The sequence below is a fragment of the Symphalangus syndactylus genome, chromosome 7, assembly GCF_028878055.3.
Source record: "Symphalangus syndactylus isolate Jambi chromosome 7, NHGRI_mSymSyn1-v2.1_pri, whole genome shotgun sequence".
Lineage (NCBI taxonomy): Eukaryota > Metazoa > Chordata > Mammalia > Primates > Hylobatidae > Symphalangus > Symphalangus syndactylus.
In genome coordinates, this window is record NC_072429.2 from 101,672,074 (window position 1) to 101,692,553 (window position 20,480).

Genomic DNA, 20,480 nt, shown 5'->3' on the forward strand with positions numbered 1-20,480 from the left:
ACTGGAATTACAGGCATACGTCACCATGTCCAGCTAATTTTTTTTGTATTTTTAGTAGAGACAGGGTTTCACCATATTGGCCAGGCTGGTCTCGAACTCCTGACCTTGTGATCTGCTCGCCTCAGCCTCCCAAAGTGCTAGGATTACAGGTGTGAGCCACCGTGCTCGGCCCCTGACTAATTTTTTTATTTTTATTTTTGTAGAAACAAGGTCTCACTATATTGCCCAGGCTGAGAAATTTTTTTTTTTCTTTTTTGAGATAGAGTCTTACTCTGTCCCCCAGGCTGGAGTGCAGTGGCACGATCTCGGCTCACTGCAACCTCTGCCTCCCGGATTCAAGTGATTCTCCTGCCTCAGTCTCCCCAGTAGTTGGGACTACAGGTGCCTGCCACCACACCCAGCTCATTTTTTTTTTTTTTTTTTTTTTTTTGTATTTTTAGTAGAGACAGGATTTCATCGTGTTAGCCAGGATGGAGAAATTTTAAATGAAGGGTTTGCAAGGCTCTCCAAGAAAACAGACAGGCATTATTTATTATTTCACAAAGCTTTTGCTTCAAAATACATACAACATCTTACTTTTTTAATTTAGGAATTTTTTATTAAACAAAATTCAAATTTGAGGGGGTTGTTTTTGTTTTTTGCTGTCAATAAGTTTATTGTCTTTATCTGAAAAATCCTCACAGAAAGTTGTTTGATTTAGCTCTCAGCAGCCCACTCCTGAGCTCTGAGGAATCTTGCCCTCTTTTGAGCTGCCCTTTCTTCCAAGCAAGGGACATTTTGGGAAGGTTCCACCTCTTCTTTTTAACTTCTTTCTTGGGCTTCTTCTCATAGACTGGATTCTTTCGTATAGCAGCATGACCTTTCTTATACATCTCCTCCATGATGTCTGAAGTTACGCTGTTCTTTGTGTATTGAGAGAGCTGTTTCTTGTAAGCATCTTCATCTTCCTCCATTAAGTAGCACATGTACTGCAACATTCTGGCCCGTGATGTACTTCCGGTGTATTTCTGCATTAAATTCCTTGCTTTCAGAATCATAACCAGGGAATCATTTAGTACTGTGAGGGACAGACAAGCCTCCATCCACAGCTCCCTTCAGGGTGCCGAAAACTTTATTGCCAGTGGTAGTTCTGGCAAGGCCTGCATCCAAATAGCAGGTAAAGGTGCCTGGCCGTCCATCAGTGCTTTCCACATTGTATTCATCTCCAGTCACCTCCACTTGGCCTTCATAGATCTTGTCCATGCCAAACCTATTGAGAAGCCTGCAGGCCAACAGCAGGCTAGTACAATATGCTGCAGCATCATTTGTCAGGCCAACCTTCACACCATATTTTGGCAGTTTGTGTACATATGCTGCAGACTATCATATCCCCTTCTATACAGGCATAAGCAATCTGACAAATGATGTATCTGTTACACGAACTATCATTGTGTATTTGGGTGTGTTGTATTTATTTTTATTCTGTATCACCAAGTGTTTGTGAGCATAGTAATCAGTTTTACCCTCTCGTTGTCTTCTAAATTTCACTTGGTATCTCTTAAAGTAGGCCTTATTCTTAACAACTTTAACAACAAACCCCATCCTGTGGAAGAGAGACCTGCATCCGCTGCTCAAAAGAGACCTTGCAGGCCCAGCAGTGCTGGGGGCAGAAAAGGCACAAAATTCAAATGTTTATTTCAAATAAATTTAAAGAGGGAAAGAAATATCTGCCAAAATGTTACCTCCCGGAATTAACTGTCACACTTCTCTGTTTCCCCTGAGACTGTCTATAGGCATACACAGTGTGTATGTGTATATATGTTTGTGCAGATATATTTCTTTACATAAAGAGCATCATTGTGTACCTATGCACACATAAAAATATAATTTTAACATCATTTTGATGGCTACCTGAAATACTTTTATAACAGACTTGTCTATGCCATAAGTTCTTGGGAAAATAAATAATCATAAGAATAATATCAATTGATATAAGAATATTTGTCAGTTTACTTAGTAAATGCTAGGGGGAAGTCTGTTAAAATTTTTTTGTAATTTGTATTGGAGTGCCTTAACTGTTTAATATAGACTGGAGGGTTGTAGAGCATACAGGTGAAGGGTACAGGCTGAGGCTTAAATCTCAGCTCCCAGTTCTCCATTTGCTGTGTGATCTTGAGCAAGTCGCTTATCCTCTCTGTGCCTTGGTTTTCTAATCTTTATAAAGGGGAGTAATAGAACTTACATGAGTTAGTCCATGTAAAGTGCTTTAGATCAGTGCCTGCCTCCTGGTAACAATTAGTTTGTGTTACAAGATATATTCATCTGTACTCTATAAATATTCAAGTTGCTGAGTCACTTAGTCCAAGAAAACCCCAAGGCAGTTTGACACAGCTGAGGCGGTTGTAGGGGAATTTTTTGGGCTGATTCCTGGGGTGGGAACTTAGAGTCTGTATTTTTACAGAACTCTTCAGGTAAGTGAGTCTTAAGGTCAGCCAGGTTTATGAACCACCAGGTGAGAACACTTGGCACAGTTAGACAGCATTTGGGTGGTGGGTGAGACTGGAAAGATTCACAACAGTGAGTTTGAGACGGCCTGCCCAGACACAGCGGCCCTTTGTAAGCAGCAAAGCAGGGTGATATGCTATTTAAAAGTGTAACTTTGTCAGCTGAGAGTCGGTTGAGATAAAGAAGGCCAAAGCAACAAAAATGTGGAAGAAACCCACAGATAGAGTAGGTTTCTCTCTGAAGTTACTCAGTATTTTGTGCGAGAATATTTTTTCTTCTTTTGTTCCATTTGGTTTTGCGTATCTTTTTAAAAGCATGCAGAGATACATGTTTTCCTTCTTGTGATAACAGCTAATGTTTACTTAGTGTGTGTCATGGCTGTGCTAGCAGTTTTTAAGCTTTCTTCATGTAATCTTCCAGACAGCTGTATGAGGCATGTTCTATTGTTCCCACTTTAAAAGGAAAAAACTAAAATTTGGAGACGTTAAATAACTTGCATAAGGCCCATATCCATTTTTCCTTTCTTCTTTCGTAGTGGAATTCCAGCTTTATTTGGAGCGTACACATCCAGTGAAAATACATTTCCCAGTAGCTCTGGCAGCTATGTGTGGCCGTGAGACAAAGTTGTAGCCAAAGAGATGCAAATAAAAGAACTATCTAGGGCCCTGTGGGAAGGTTTCTTATAGGGTATTGATTTGGCCATGTAGTATGTCCCTATTTACCCTTCTCCCATCCTACTTTCTGGTGCCTACAATGCAGATGTGAGCTTTGGCAGCCATCTTGGACTTTGAGGATATAAAGCATGTATTCAATGGTGGTAGAGGGGTGGAGGAAGACGGCGCTTCTGCCCCCACTGACCAAGGAGCTGCTATACTAGCCCTGGGCTGCCTACCTGTGATTTCTTTTATTTGAAAGATATATAAACTTTTTTTTTTTTTTTTGAGACAGAATTTCGCTTTTTTGCCCAGGCTGGAGTGCAATGGCTTGATCTTGGCTCACTGCAACCTCTGCCTCCTGGGTTCAAGTGATTCTCCTGCCTCAGCCTCCCAAGTAGCTGGGATTACAGGCACTTGCCACCATGCCCAGCTAATTTTATATTTTTAATAGAGATGGGGTTTCACCATGTTGACCAGGCTGATTTCTAACTCCTGACCTCAGGTGATCTGCCTGCCTCTGCTCCAAAGTGCTGGGATTACAGGCGTGAGCCACCGCACCCGGCCCCTGAAAGATACATAAACTTTTATCTTGTTGAAGTTGCTCTTACCAACATACAAATATGATCCAAACCATAATACTGGCTTATGCTTATATTACTTATACTTTATCAAAGGTAACTATATGCTAGACACTTTTCTTGTGGTTTCTATATACTGACTCATTCAGTCCTCATAACAGCCCTATGTGTACGTGCAGTTATTATTCCCATTTTGCAAACGGGAAATTGAAGCAAAGAGAGGTTATGTGGCTTGCCCAAGGTCACACAGCTAGCAGTGGCAGAGCCAACAACACACAGCTAATAAGACTTCAGGCCAGGTGCAGTGGCTTACGCCTGTAATCCCAGCTTTTTGGGAGGCTGAGGCAGGCGGATCACATGAGGTCAGGAGTTCGAGACCAGCCTGGCCAACACGGCAAAACCCTGTCTCTACTAAAAAATAAACAAATTAGCCGGGCGTGGTGGTGCACGGCTGTAATCCCAGCACTTTGGGAAGCTGAGGTGGGTGGATCACTTAAGGTCAGGAGTTCAAGACCAGCCTGGCCAACATGGTGAAACCCCATCTCTTTTTTTGTATTTTTTTTGTAAAAAATACAAAGAAATTAGCCAGGCGTGGGGGTGCATGCCTGTAATCCCAGCTACGTGGGAGGCTGAGGCAGGAGAATTGCTTGAATCTGGGAGGTGGAGGTTGCAGTGAGCCGAGATCACCCCACTGCACTCCAGCCTGGACTCAGTCTCAAAAAAAGCCAAAATACAAAAAACCAAAAAGTAAAAAATAAAAAATAAACCCATACTCAGTATGAATGTGGTATGTTTTGTGGCTTTCCTTACCTAAACCTTACCTTCGCTTTAATTTATAAAATGGAGGACTCCTAGCTGGTGGCCATGAGACGGAAACCATAGTCTCTCCCGAAGATTAAAATAGCCTCATTAGGGTCCACGTTAAAGCCCTAACTCCTTAGTGAAACCTCCAAAAGAATGTCATGGCTGCATTCTAAAGTTAGTTATTTTAAGCATCCATGGAATCTCACTTGCCATTGTTTTCATTATAACATTATTTTGCTTTTCTTTTATCAAGTAAGACTCTTTAATAAACAGAATTGAGCCATCTAGCTGTCTGTTCATTCAACAAACAGTAAGCACCTGCCCAGAGCCAGCCACTCTCCCAGGTGCTGGGATGCAGCAGCAATGAACAGACATCACAGAATTGACATTCCAGACAGGGGAGGCAGATAATTAACAAATCAACACACAAGAAAAGATCACGTGCAAACAAGTGCTACAAAGAGAAGAGGAATGTGGTAGAGGCTTCCTGAGGAAGGTTTCACTGAGGAGAAGATATCTGAGCTGATGCTTGGAGGCAAGAAGGAAGGATCTTCCAGAATGAGGGAACAGTGATTCCCTGGGGTCAGAATAAGCATGGCATGCTTAAGGGACAGACAGAAACCCCATGTGACAGAAACATGAGCATGGAAGATTGGCATGAGATGAGGTCAGAAAGTTAGGTGATGCCAGATCATACCATATATCAAGGCCAGTTTTGGGACTTTTACTCTGAGAGGGGAAGCTATTGGATGGTTTTAGGCAACATACTGGATAATTACCACCCTGGGTATTGAAAAGCCCTTCTTATTTTTGGGAATCACAAAACTTATGGCATGTCAGGCATCAGTTCCACTATTGAAGCTACAACTTAGAAATGAATAGAAAAGATGGTTTCTCTCCCCCTTCCCCTGGCACTTAAAGCAACGTCAATCAGATGCTCCTACCTGGAACTTTGAATCATGAGGTCATCTTCCAAGACGTAAGGTCAGTTAGAAATTAATAGGGTGGCTGTGGTGGGGTCAGGAGCACCCAGGAATGAGTGTGCCGTGGCAGCAGAGTCCAGCATATGGCAACCAATGTCCACTGACACCTGGCTGCCCATATGTCTCCTGTGGTATGGTATCAGTGGCATAGCAAGCCGTGCTGGGAGCTTTGCGGTGACAGCCTTACTTGGTACCTTGTTCTCCAGTCTTCCTCTTGATTCTCTGAGCTCTCTAGTCACTTTCAGTAAATCCGTCCTCTGTTTAAACATTAGCCAGAAGTTGTTGTTTGAAACTCAGCACCTTGACTAGTACAGCAGGGGAGTGAGCCACATTTTCAAAAGATAACTGGTACATGGAAAATGGATTTCAAAATCTGTTAAATGGAAAATGGTTTAAAAGGGTTATCAGCCATTGGCCAGTCAGAAACAGAAGACACTGTAGGTATTTCAGTAAATATAAAGAATTGGTTTCACAGGCATTAGAAGGCTGAAAGAGTAAAAGGAAAAAGGAAGAGGCTAGGTAACCTAGGGATTAATAACTGCAGGAAGCAGCTCTCGCTCCCAAGGCTGACCAACAGGAGGGAACAGGTGGAGTTGCCTGTACTGAGGAGCTTGGAGGAGGGGCCCCATGGGGCTGGTGCTTGGATTTCTGAGGACGGCTCTGCCTGGCTCAGATCTCGGATGAGGGGGTTGCTGTCTGGCTGGTGCTTCCACCAAAGGGGCATGGCTCTGCAGGTGCTCAGACCTCCCTGGGGTGCAGCCCAGCAGGTGAGGGGGTGTGGCATGGCTGCTGCTGGCACCTGGGGCTTGAGGGGAGGCACAGCAAGGTTGGTACTGAGAATACTCAGAAGCTGGAGCTAGGGCCAGTTATGTGCTGCTACTGAAGTAAAATTGAAAACAGGAAGTGGAAAACAAGGTAGAAGTCCCTTCTTTTCTTCTGCTTTGTGATCTCCTTCTAATGCCTCACATGGGAAAACCTAACAGGAAGCCAGCTAGCTGAGAGGTGAAGAGATTTCATTTGCATCATCCCAACCCCAGGATTACAGAGAAGAGCATAGAAAGGTATCTTGGAGATCACAGATAAATCACCAGCACAGACAACATCATGTCCAGTTAGGAGGCCATGGCAGTAGCCTAGGAGAGAGAAGATGATGGCCCAGACATTTGGTCAGGTATTCTGGGGGTGTATGTGAGGGTGTTTTGGGTGGAAATTAACTTTTTTTTTTGAGACAACTTCTGGCTCTGTCGCCCAGACTGGAGTGCAGTGGTGTGATCTTGGCTCACTGCAACCTTCGCCTGCTGGGTTCAAGTGATCCTCCTGTCTCAGCCTTCTGAATAGCTGGGATTACAGGCGCACATAACCATGCCTGGCTAATTTTTGTATTTTTTTGTAGAGACAGGGTTTCACCACGTTGACCAGGCTGGTGGAACTCCTGAGCTCATGCGATCCTCCTGACTTGGCCTCCCAAAGTGCTGGGATTACAGGAGTGAGCCACCACGCCCGGCCTGAGACGAACATTTGAATTGGTAGATGGAGTAAAGCAGACTCTCCCTCACCAATACGAATGGATGTTTTCCAATCAGCTAAAGGTCTGAATAGAACAAAAAGGCTGACCCTCCCACGAGCAAGACAGAATCCTCCTGCCTGTCTTCAAGCTGGGACATTGGGTTTTTTTCTTGTTTTCAGACTGGAACTGAAATGCTGGTTTGATTCTTCTCCGAAGACTTCTTCCAAGGCAACTAGTGTTTTCTATTTGGAAAGTAGGCTCTGGCAACTGTGAATAGGACAGCTTTTCCTAATAATAATTTTCTAAGCTGCACCTTGTCTTAGGTGGGGTTCCCTGTAAAATGGACTCAGAGATGGAGATTTATATGCAGACGGGATTTTTTGGAGCGTGTTCTCAGGAACAACACCTATAAGGGAGTGAGAGAAGCAGAACTGGGTAAAGGAAGAGTTGAACTGTGGTGCAGTTGCAGCAGAGGCCTCAGCTGACTGGGTAACCTTTCAGTGTTTACTCCAGTTGAGACAAGGAGACTGGCCTTGGTACTCCCTCAATGGCCAGTCATTGGCCAGTCATTGGATGCAGACTGCCCCAATCCCAGGAAGGGGCATTAACCTTGGGGAAGACAGCTCTCTTCAGCCAAGGGCAATTCCTGGGGATGGACTCATTTGTGAGTCTTTAATGGGCAAGTCTGCATAGGGAGGAAGAGTGTCTTCATCTTGAAGCAGTGATCTGGGCAGTGCACCACTGTGTCCACTATAGACCTATCTAGACATAATCTGTTCATAGCTCTGTCTCCCCCACTGTACTCTAAGCACCTTGCTATGGACTGAATGTTTGTATCCTCCCAAAATTCTTATGTTGAAGTCCTAATCTCTGGTGTGATGGTATTTGGAGGTGGGGCCTTTGGGAGGTAATTAGGTCGTGAGGGTTGTATTAGCCCATTTTCACTCTGCTATGAAGAAATACCTGAGACTGGATAATTTATTTTATTTATTTTTAATAAATAAATAAAATAAAATTTTATTTTCCCTCTATTGCCCAGGCTGGAGTGCAGTGGTGTAATCTCGGCTCACTCCAACCTCCGCCTCCCAGGCTCAAGCAATTCTCATGCCTCAGCCTCCCGAGTAGCTGGGATTACAGGTGTGCACCACCATGCCTGGCTAATTTTTTGTATTTTTAGTAGAGATGGGGTTTCACCATATTGGCCAGGCTGGTCTCGAACTCCTGGCCTCAAGTTGATTTGCCCGCCTCCACCTCCAAGAGTGCTGGGATTACAGGTGTGAGCCACCGCTCCCGGCTGAGACTGGGTAATTTATAAAGGAAAGAAGTTTAATTGACTCACCGTTCTGCATGGCTGGGGAGGCATCAGGAGACTTACAATCATGGCAGAAGGAGAAGCAGGCACCTTCTTCACAAGGCAGCAGGAGAGAGAGCTTGCATGTGAAGTGGGAGGAGCCCCTTATAAAACCATCAGATCTCATGAGAACTCACTGTCACGAGAACAGCGTGGGGGAAACCGTCCCCATTATCCAATCACTTCCCTTTCTCGACATGTGAGAATTACAGGTCTCTCCCTTGACATGTGGGGATTTCAGTTTGAGATGAGATTTGGGTGGGGACACAGGACCAAACCATATCAAGCGTGGTATCCCCATGATAGGATCAGACACTGAATTTACCATGATCTCATCCTGCCAGCACCTGGATCTTAGACTTCCTAGACTCCAGTCCTGTGAGAAATAAATGTCTATTGTTTAAAACACCAAATCCATGGTATTTCATTATAGCAGCCTGAGCAAACTAAGACACATCTTGAGGGCAGAAGCTAGGAATGTCCAACAGAGTGCCTGGAATAGAGTATCCACTCAGTTGGTAGACAAGAGATGAATGAATAACTGCATGTATGAAAGAGTAAATATAAGCCCAACAACACTGTCATTATTATCATTTGCATTTATGCAGAGCTTTACATATGCAAATTACTCTGCTAAAATATGTTATAAATATGTAAGTGCTCTAAGCAATAATTCTTAATAAAACCTGCCATCAAAGTGAATATTTAGTAGGCACAAACTAGGAGCACGAACCGTGTATTAGTCAACTCTCCAAGAATGCATCTCCCTTCATAATAGAACTATTTGGAGGTTTCAGAGCCGGCATCCTAACTCATCTCTTAAATTGCTTTTTATGCCCCCTACATTGTTAAATAAATCTCCTTTCTTTGTGCCCAAATCCTGTTTTCATGATATAGTGTTTCCAAAGTCTACTGAGCATTTTATTCTGCTACCAAACTGTTTGATCTTACCTCTTTTTGCATCTCTTCTGATGTTTGTAATTTTCTTGCTGGTAGTCTGATTTCTCATGGACACTTATAGTTTTGACTATTCAGAACAGCAGCTCCCTTCTGAGAAAGCCTCCATCAAAACCCCATGTGACCCTAGTATGTGGGGAGGGTGACATCATGGAACCTCACCCCCAGGACCACAGTGATTGGCCCATGGTTGAGCACATGACCCAAGCTGAACCAATCATGGTTCTTCCCTCCAAAAGGTTTTACTTGGGAAAAACAGGAAAATAAGTTGGGAAAGAAGAAGGTTTTTCCCCCTCTGTGAAGTTGCTTGCTTGGCTGGAAGTCCAGAGCTATCAGAGGCCATCCCTTTCCCCATGAAGGAGCCCTCTTGCAATAGAAGAAGAAGCCCACCCAAGGAGAGAAACAGGGTGAGAAGTGGGAGAGTCCTGAGAGCTTTCAAATTCCTGATTCTAGGAGCTGAAATCTCAGAGATTCTCTGTTTCCTGACCTCCCAAGGCTCAGCTGTCAAATTCACCCTTCATTCTGGAAGCCACCTCAGCCTGCTGCCAAAAATCTCCCTTTTGAGCTGGGTGCAATGGTTCATGCCTGCAATCCCAGCTACATGGGAGGCCAAGGTGGGAGGATCTCTTGAACTCAGGAGTTTGAGACCAGCCTGGGCAATACAGTGAGACCTCGATCTCAAAAAATAAAACCAAAAATTCCCTTTTAGCTTAAGTTTAAGCTAATGTTTAAGTTGTGTTTCTGTCATTTCTTATCCAGAAAATCCTCCTGTACACCCCCCTCAACTCCACATACATTTGCTAGGATCACTGTAGAATTCATTGGATTTAAGCAGCAATCTGAATACTAAACATGTAAACTTTAAGTCATTGAAGCAGGCAACTCTCCATGTGGTGATAAAAGATAGGGTTGAAGATTTTCAGCTCAAGAGACTTCGGTTCAAATTCTACCTTCATCACCAACTAGCTAAGCGACCTGCCTTAGCTTCTCATTTGTACAATTTGCAAAATGCTAAGAGGATCATTGTGCACATTTAATGGGATTATATCTTATATCTTTTCTTTTTTTTTTGAGACAGAGTTTCGCTCTTGTTGCCCAGGCTGGAGTGCAGTGGCGCAATCTCAGCTCACTGCAACCTCCACCTCCCAGATTCAAGTGATTCTCCTGCTTCAGCCTCCTGAGTAGCTGAGATTACAGGCACACACCACTACATCCAGCTAATTTTTGAATTTTTAGTAGAGATGGGGTTTCACCATATTGGCCAGCCTGGTCTCGAATTCCTGATCTCATGATCCCCCTGCCTTGGCCTCCCAAAGTGCTAGGATTACAGGGGTGAGCCACCACGCCTGGCCAGAATTATATCTTTAAAGTCACAGGACAGCACCTGGCACATAGCAAGAACTAATAAATGTAGCTATAATGACCACTACTTTCCTCTCTTGTCATTGGTGTCTCCCATGGCACAATCACCCCATGGGATTCCATGCACATTAATTTATTTTAGAGCCTCGAATTTCTTCATTTTTACTTTTGGATTGTTAAATAAATATTAATTTCTGAATTGAGTGGGCTTTCCCTTGGACCACATTCTACTTCTTCTTTTTGCAAATGATTCCATCTTGATTGTTGCTCCTTCCGTATTTCTTATTAGTTATTTTTCATAATACTTTATATTCCTATCCCCCAAAATCATTTTCTTCCTTCCTTAGGAAATGCTTCTTCTTATGCCCATACTCTGGAACTTTCCTACGACAAGGAGCAATTTGCTGTATGTTTATTTTCTTTGGAATCATCTCTCCTTCATGGAAGCAGGGTTATTTATCAACCTGTGATGGAGCTCTTCCTGGTTTGGTTAGGGCATGCTGCATACTGCTCCTGTAATAATGCTTTTTTTGGCCAGGACACAAACCACAGTCAAGAAAGTTCTTCCTGAGTTCTGAAGGTCAAGCAATTAGAATTTTCTCAGGCTCGTAGAAGAGTGGAATTCTGGAAACCAGTCTTTGCCTCAGGGGAGCATCTGTTGGAAGTTCTTAGGTAAGTACTGGACTTAAAATTGGTGAAGTGTAGGTGAAGTTCTCGCTCTGCTACTTCCTGCCAGGGTAGCTGCCAGGCTAGTCACCTTACCTTTCTGAGCCTCAATATCCTCATCTATCACATGGGTGTACAGTAGCATTATTCTGATGTTGTGTTGTAAGATCTCAGAAAAAGATACCCAAAATGAAGGCCTCAGAAGCAAAAGTTTTTCTCTGACCTTATCCTGTTCTGTCCTTGGCACCTCATTCTCCCACTAGGCTAGCCACAGAAACTAGAGTCTCTGGCTAGGCACGGTGGCTCATGCATGCACTTTGGGAGGCCAAGGCTGATGGGTCACTTGAGGTCAGGAGCTTGAAAGCAGCCTGGCCAACATGGTGAAACCCCGTCTCTACTAAAAATGCAAAAATTAGCTGGGCATGGTGGCACACGCCTGTAATCCCAGTTACTCGGGAGGCTGAGGCACGAGAATCACTTGAACCAGGGAGGCAGAGGTTGCAGTGAGCCGAGATCGTGCCACTACACTCTAGCCTGGGCAACAGACTAACAGACTGAGACTTGTGAAAAAAGAAAAAAAAAAAAAAAAAAGGAAGGGAGGGAGGGAAAGAGAAAAGAAAGAGAGAAAGGAAGAAAGAAAGAAAGAGAAAGAAAGAAGGAAAGAAAGAAAGAAAGAGAAAGAAAGAAAGAAAGAAAAAGAAAGAAAGAAAGAAAGAAAGAAAGAAAGAAAGCAATCAAGCAAGCAAGCAAGCTAGAAGCTCTCATCTCCAAGAGAGATCATAGAAACCACAACCCCTTTTCTCCCAAAGCCTGCCATAAGACCTAAAAATATTACTCTAACCCTACCTCTCTACCCTCACTGGCCTTTTTGTGTAAAAACTGGCCTTAAAGAAGTTATCTGACCTGTCTTATTTAATTGTAGGTTATTGGATCTTCATTCCAGAGAGGGCCCTGCTCCATACCCAGAAGGAAGGAATGCTGCACAGAGAGGCCAAGAAGAATCTGGACAGGCCTGGCTCAGTTTCCTCAGCCTGTGAGCATTAGATCATCCCTTTTTGTCCAATCACTTTTCTACACAGCTGTCCATACTTTGAACCTGATCATAAAAATGGGCAGCGTCTTCTGTATCTTTGGGTCTTCATTCTGAAGGCTCCCATGTCACATACAACTATGATCAAATACATTTGTATGCCTTTTCTCCTATTAATTTGCCTCTTGTCAGTGACTTTCAGTGACTCTTTAAGGGGCAGAGGGGAATTTTTCCCCTGGTCCCTACAGTGTGAAAATTAAACTGAAACAATATGGTAGTTTGTGAATTGTAAAGTACTACAAAAATGGGAGTTGCTACTAATGCAAACTTTAATAGGAACCCAGTGACAGATATAAAGCAGGGAATAGTTCTTCTTAGTTTGGATCACATAGGGTCATGTGCAGACACACAAGACTAATTCAGGATACTTTGGTGGAGAGCCACACTGAGGATTTTCATAAGTAAAGCAGACAAATGGAGCCAGTTATTCATGGCCACAGTCCCTCTTAGTAGTTCCAGAGAATAGGCTCATCAAAGAATAATTTTAGGCTGGGCACAGTGGCTCACACCTGTAATCCTAGCACTTCAGGAGGCTGAGGTGGGTGGATTGCCTGAGTTCAGGAGTTTGAGACCACCCTGGGCAACATGGTGAAACCCTGTCTCTATTAAAATACAAAAAATTAGCCGGGCCTAGTGGCGCATGCCTATAGTCCCAGCTACTCGGGAGGCTAAGGCAGGAGAACTGCTTGAACCCAGGAGGCAGAGACTGCAGTGAGCTGAGATCACGCCATTGTACTCCAGCCTGGGCAACAGGAGCAAAACTCCATCTCAAAAAAAAAATTAATTTTAATTGGTGAATCTCAGTAGGAATAGGTTTCGGAGGTAGAGTTAAATGACCTACGTAGCCTCTTAAATGGGCCTTCCCTTCTTCTGCCTTCACTGCCATCTTTCCTGGATCCCCTGTCCTCATCAAGTCAGGTCTGCATGGGTCATCAGGAACTCTCTTGCTCCATCTGGCTCTTATGATACAGAATTTTCTAGTGCTCACTGCCAGCCCTACAACTTTTTCTCCAAGTTCAGTTGCTGCTAGGCTCAGATTTTCCCCACCTGAAAAACAGGGGTAGTGAAGTCCATAACACACGTCTAAACAGAGCATTTTGGAAACACAGAAAGGTGACTAATACTGCCTGGGAGGGGGGAAGACTTCACAACGAAGCTAATTTTAGAGCTAAGTCCTAAAAGTGAAGGAGGTGTTGCCAGTAGGTGAAGAGTTGGAAGGAACCCTGCTCCCTGTCCCCCAGTAGAGGGAACAGCCTGTGCCTTGGGCAAAGGCCTCAAAGAGCTTGCTGTGCTCATGAAACAGCAGGTAATGGTCCTGCCGGAGTGAGGGCTACGTGGGGGTTGGGGGAGGGGCCTGGTAGTGCTGAAGCAGAAGGGCTTCAGGGGAAAGGGTCCCCCGGAATCTGGCCATATGAGCCTGCGACCCCAACCACCTCCTACCCACCATTTCTCCCACAGCTGCAAAGAGGCATCACTTTTTTGTCCCAAATGGAAGGTAATTTTGTTAGATGCATTTTTCAGCCAACCTTTGATAAGTGTTAAACATAACTTCCAAGGTGAGCCCCCGATCAGTCTCCTCTTTTATCTCCTCCTTTTCTTTAAACCTCAGCATCTATTATGAGCCCTCCCCCATCTTCCTCCCTGGGGACAGAGGGCCTCTCATGCAAATAAGACTCTGGTGGCCAGCTGTGACAGCCCAGAGTCATGAAGGTCAGTATTCCGATCAGGGTTTCAATTCTCCAATACTGTGTGTCAGTGGTAATCTGGAATGAGTTACTTCATTTCTCCTGCCTCAGTTTCCACATTGATTAAACGGCTGTTAGGGATAAATTAGATGATGTATGGGCTTCTCTGTTCCTAAATCCTGGTTCTTTTTTTTTTGAGACGGAGTCTTACTCTGTCATTCAGGCTGGAGGCAGTGACGTGATCTTAGCTCACTGCAGCCTCGGCTTCCCAGGTTCAAGCAATTCTCCTTCCTCAGCCTCCTGAGTATCTGGGATTACAGGTGTACACCACCATGCCTGGCTAATTTTTGTGTTTTTAGCAGAGATGGGGTTTCACCATCTTGGCCAGGCTGGTTTTGAACTCCTGACCTCAAGTGATCCACCCACCTTAGCCTCCCAAAGTGCTGGAATTACAGGCATGAGCCACCATGCAATGCCTGCTTCTTTCAGGCCTCAAGACCTTTGCCCTTTCCATTCCCTCTGTCAGAAATACTCTTCTCCTGGCTTTTCATATATCTGGCGCCTTCTTGGCTGAAATGTCCCCTCCTTGGGTTGCCTTTCCTGTCTAATGTAGCTTCCTCCATTGTTCTCTATCACAACACTCCTTTCCTCATAGGCGAATTGCAGCTTATCATTATCTATTTGAGGACTTGCTATCTTACGTCAGGCTTTCTAAGAATGGATCCTGAGATGAGGATACATGGGCAAGTGATTTATTAAGGAGGGGCAGCCAGTAAGGGAGTGGGGGAGCAGGACAGGGGTAGGAAAGGAGGAAAGTGCGGGTGGGATTTGACGCAGAGTCTCAGCTTCAACCTGATCCCACAGGGGAGCTCTGCAGTGTAAATTCTACCTTGGAGTTTGTCCCAACTTGAAGCAAATAAACTGTGTTCTTATTCCTGTAGCAGTCAGTCAGTGGCTAAGGACCACTGGGGTAGGGTTTAGAGTGGGATAGACTCCCATGCACTTTCATCTTCCTCCAGCTGCCCAAGAACAGGTCTCTGGAAAGTTGCAGGTGCGGCCATCACAGAAAACACACACAGGAGCTGGGGGAGAGGCACAGAGAAACAGTGCAGGATCCGGCCAACAGGACCAGGACAGCACTGGCTACACTGGCTTATTGATTACATCCCACAATAGAAAGTAAGCTCCCTAGGGCAGATACCTTATCTTCCTGTTTACTGATATATCCCTAATGCCATTTGCGTAGTACCTGCCCTATAGCTGGCAATCAATTTCTTTCTCAAATGAATGAAGGAAGCTCTTAGTGCAGTGTGTGGCATATAGGAAGTGTTCAGTTAATGTTGTTGGAAACGTGAGTCTGTATACTTTTTCACCCTTCTCATGCTTCCATGCATAACATAGGGATGCTCAGGCATATGGCCTCAGAAACATGGGCTATTGAGAAAGAGAAAAAGGCAATTCTGGAAAGAGACAGCCTGGCCTTACAGAAGACATCTGAGCTATTAATCAACAGAAATCTCACGTATAGTTGAAGGCAAGTCATAAGAGTGGGGTGGGAGATGGATAAGTCAATACTACAGTTAAAAGAGGGGATGTCTAACCACTAGACAATTGTCCAACTCAGGAAGTAACAGCTTCAGGGTGCTAGACAACATACGATTTGACCTCATGAGGGAGAAGGCAGGATCTTAGGGCCTCAGAGGAAAGGGCTGGGATTCAGGACAAAGATTTGGTCCTGGCAGGGCTGAGGAGCACTGAACAAAGATAACATGGCAAAGCCTAGGTCGATGGAGTGGCTAGCCTACAGTGAGCATTAGGCACTAAAGAAAAACTCTTTTGCCCTTCTCATACCAAATGTGTGGAGTTTTTCCACACCAAGCAATTCTCCAGTTCACTGCTGTCACCAACTGGGTGTCCAACAATTCAATTCAATTCAATTCAATTCAATTCAATTCAATTCAATTCAATTCAATTCAATTCAATTCAATTCAATTCTTCAATTCAATAATTCAATTCAATTCAATCCAATCCAATCCAATTCAATCCAATCCAGACACTATCTACCTGGAGTTAGTGTCAGATCCCAGAAGGTAAAGGGCTCAATCCCACAAGACTGCCCTACTTCAGATGCCCAAATCAAAAGTCTGGGCCACCTGTACTACTTACTTCTTCTTTTTTTTTTTTTTTTTTGGAGATAGAGTCTCCCTTTGTTGCCCAGGCTGGAGTTAAGTAGCACAATCTTGGCTCACTGCAACTTCCATCTCCCAGGTTCAAGCCTCAGCCTCCTGAGTAGCTGGGACTACAGGCGTGTGCTACCACACCTAGCTAATTTTTTGTTATTTTTTAGTAGAGACAGGGTTTTACTTTATGTTGGCCAGGCTGGTCTCGAACTCCTGACCTCGGGTTGGCCACCTGTACTTCTAACCAACTAGCTTACAAATTGGGGGCTCCTGTGGCTCCCTCCTCAGGTTTGACAATTTGCTAGAATGGCTCACAGAACTCAGGAAGTCACTTCACTTACATTTACTGGTTTATTATAAAGGCTACCACTCAGGAACAGTCAATGAAAGGGATGCACAGGGCAAGACATGGGATGGGGAGGGGAGGGGTATGCAGAGCTCCCATGGCCTTCCAGGCACACCATCCTCCCTGCACCTCAATGTGTTCACCAAGCTGGAAGCTCATCACATCTCATTCAGAACTTTTGTAGAGCTCTATCTCCAGCCCCTCTACTCCTTCCAGGAGGTCAGAGGCTAGGGTTGAAAATGACAACCCTACCCTCTTGGCTGGGCACTGTGGCTCACGCCTGTAATCCCAGCACTTTGGGAGGCCGAGGTGGGTGGATCACAAGGTCAGAAGTTCCAGACCAGCCTGACCAGCATGGTGAAACCCTATATCTACTAAAAATACAAAAAATTAGCTGGGCATAGTGGTGAGTGCCTGTAATCCCAGCTACTCAGGAGGCTGAGGCAGGAGAATCGCTTGAACCTAAGAGGCGGAGATTGCAGTGAGCAGAGATCACGCCACTGCACTCCAGCCTGGGTGACAGAGTGAGACTCCATCTCAAAAAAAAATGAAAATGACAACCCTCCCAACACTTGGTTTTTCTGGTGACCAGCCCCCATCCTGATGCTATCTAGAGGCCCCGCCCTAAGTTACCTTGCTAGCATAAACTCAGGTGTTAGCAAAAGGAGCTTGTGGCTGGGCACAGTGGCTCACACCTGTAATCCCAGCACTTTGGGAGGCTGAGGCAGGTGAATCACCTGAGGTCAGGGGTTCTAGACCAGCCTGGCCAACATGGTGAAACCCTGTCTCTACTAAAAATAAAAAAATTAGCTGGGCATGGTGGCAAGCACCTGTAATCCCAGCTACTCGGGATGCCGAGGCAGAACTGCTTGAATCCGGGAGGCGGAGGTTCCAATGAGCCAAGATCGTGCCATTGCACTCCAGCCTGGGAAACAAGAGCGAGACTTCGTCTCAAAAAAAAAAAAAAAAAAGGAGCTTGTCATGGGTAACAAAAGACATTCCCATCATTCAAGAAATGCCAAAAGTTTTAAAAGCTGTGTGCCAGGCAGTAGGGCAAAGACCAAATATATTTTTATTTACATCACAAACTCCTCAAAGGGTGAGAAACAGTGACACTTTCTGGTCACCCAAGCTATTGAGAGTTATATCTGTTAGAATTCTTGGTTGCAAGGTGGGCGATCATCTTATCTCAAGAACTCCCTCAGTCCTGGGCATACCAGGACAGTTGGTCACCGTTTTGCAAGGAAGAGAAACTGTCAGGCCGGGCGCGGTGGCTCACGCTTGTAATCTCAGCACTTTGGGAGGCCGAGGCGGGCGGATCACGAGGTCAGGAGATCGAGACCACGGTGAAACCCCATCCCTACTAAAAATACAAAAAAAATTAGCCGGGCGTGGTGGCGGGCGCCTGTAGTCCCAACTACTCAGAGAGGCTGAGGCAGGAGAATGGCGTGAACCCGGCAGGCGGAGCTTGCAGTGAGCCGAGATTGCACCACTGCACTCCAGCCTGGGCGACAGAGCTAGACTCCGTCTCAAAAAAAAAAAAAAAAAAGAAACTGTCACAGGTTGGATTGCTTAGGAATCAGGCTCTAAAATGGAGAACAGGCCAGGTGTGGCGGCTCATGCCTGTAATCCTAGCACCTTGGGAGGCTGAGGCAGGCAGATCACTTGAGGTCAGGAGTTCCGGACCAGCCTGGCCAACATAGTGAGACCCTGTCTCTACTAAAAATACAAAAATTAGCCAGGTGTGGTGGCAGGTGCCTGTAATCCCAGCTAGTTGGGAGGCTGAGGCAGGCGAATCGCTTGAACCTGGGAGGCGGAGGTTGCAGTGAATCCAGATCGCACCACTGCACTCCAGCCTGGGTGACAGAGTGAGATGTTATCTCAAAAAAAAAAAATGAAATAAATAAAATGGAGAACAGCTTGCAGCAGGTATGTTAGGAAGTGCTCCTGGGATCACCACCTAAGAAAGAGAAAAAAGAGATAGAAGCAGGAGTGGGCAGGAGGAGGAGAGGGGCTGCAATGAAGTCTCAGTGTAGGCCTCAGTCCCATGGATGCTCAAGGCTGCCATGGCCAGAGTTGTCCTGAGTGTAGCGTTGCCAGAATTAGCAGATAGAAATACAGGAAGTCCAGTTAAATTTGAATTTCAGATAAACAATGAATAATTTTTTTTTTTTTTTTTTTTTTGAGACGGAGTCTCACTCTGTCCCCCAGGCTGGAGTGCAGTGGCGCAAACTCAACTCACTGCAAGCTCTGCCTCCCGGGTTCACGCCATTCTCCTGCCTCAGCCTCCCAAGCAGCTGGGACTACAGGTGCCCGCCAGCCATGCCTGGCTAATTTCTTTTTGTATTTTTAGTAAAGACGGTGTTTCACTGTGTTAGCCAGAATGGTCTGGATCTCCTGACCTCGTGATCCACCCGCCTCAGCCTCCCAAAGTGCTGGGATTACAGGCGTGAGCCACCGTGCCCGGCCAACAATGAATAATTTTTAACATGTGTGCTCCATATAATACTTTCAACATACATATATCTTTTTCGTTGTTTATCTGAAATTTAAATTAACTGAGTATCATGTTATTTGACAACCCCACTTGAGTTGGGACAGGGGGGCCTTATGACCTATGTTGACCAGCCTCTGGATTCCGATTGCTCCAGTGAGGGGGTGTAACCTTAAGTAAAGAGACCCTCTTCACTGAGGCCGTGCTGAAGAGGGCTGACAGCTGAGGGCTGCCTGCCAACAGCCCACTCAACAGCTGAGAGAATAAGTCCTTCAGACTGGAAGGGAACCGTGGAGAGCCCATCACAGTGTCTGCTGCCGAAACTGACTCTCAGCTGGAATGTACTGGGTGGATATTGTATTGCACAGAATCAATGGGAGGGCTGGAGAATCTGCCTCAGAAAATAAACATAAGAGGCTGAGCATGGTGGTTCATGCCTGTAATCCCAGAACTTTGGGAGGCCGAGGTGGGTGGATCACCTGAGGTCAGGAGTTCAAGACTATCTGGGCCAACATGGTGAAACCTCGTTTCTACTAAAAATATAAAAATAAGCTGGTGTGGTGGCGCATGCCTGTAATCTCAGCTACTTGGGAGGCTGAAGCAGGAGAATCGCTTGAACCCTGGAGGTGGAGGTTGCAGTGACCTAAGATGGCGCCACTGCACTACAACCTGGGTGACAGAGTGAGACTCTGTCTCGGGAAAAAAAAAAAAAAAAAAAAAAAACATAAGAGCTAAGCGGCAGGAATAAAGTCAAACCACAGTCACAATCTGGCTGAGTTGCTGCTGCAGGTACTAGAACCTCTACTCACCACTCAGTAGACCCTCAGCCTGCTGCTGCCCTATTGAAAAATACGCCTCCCTCCACTATTGCATCAAGAGGCCAAGTCCTGCTGTGAGTATCTGATTGACTGATTTAGCATGATCATCCTCCAGCTTCCATGGTGGCAGGAGGTGTCCTGCCTCTCATCTAGTCTTCCAAAATGAGAATTCCCCTCAAAAATTAAAAGGGCCTTGTGCTAGGGACGACGTTAGAAATTTGTGATGTCTTTAAGAGCACCTCACTGCATGCTGAATCATGATCTGATTAATCTTCAACTGGCCTCAAGGAATGGGATCATGAGACTTGGGAGAGAAAATCATGCGTGATTACAGATCTGATTCTCTTAAATATAGTATACAAATACCAGTGGGTAACTCTAAAGACTCCAGGAGCAGGAATGAGTCTAATTATGTAGGTATTTTACCCGAACACAAATGTTACTTTCCAATGCAGAGAAAAGTGACTTTGCATTGTGGAATTTGATTTCTGTGGTTATAGTGACTAGCATTGCTGTATT

General features: G+C 45.1%; 1 long non-coding RNA gene across 1 annotated transcript in view; it reads left to right on the forward strand.

Annotated features, from left to right (window-relative positions):
• LOC129486690 (uncharacterized) overlaps window positions 1-12,551 on the forward strand; it is a 71,525-nt gene extending 58,974 nt beyond the window's left edge. The window contains exons 10-11 of the long non-coding RNA XR_010121722.1: window positions 11,221-11,354; window positions 12,271-12,551. This is a non-coding gene — a long non-coding RNA (uncharacterized lncRNA). The remainder of the gene's footprint in view (window positions 1-11,220; window positions 11,355-12,270) is intronic.
• The last annotated feature ends 7,929 nt before the right edge of the window (window positions 12,552-20,480 follow it).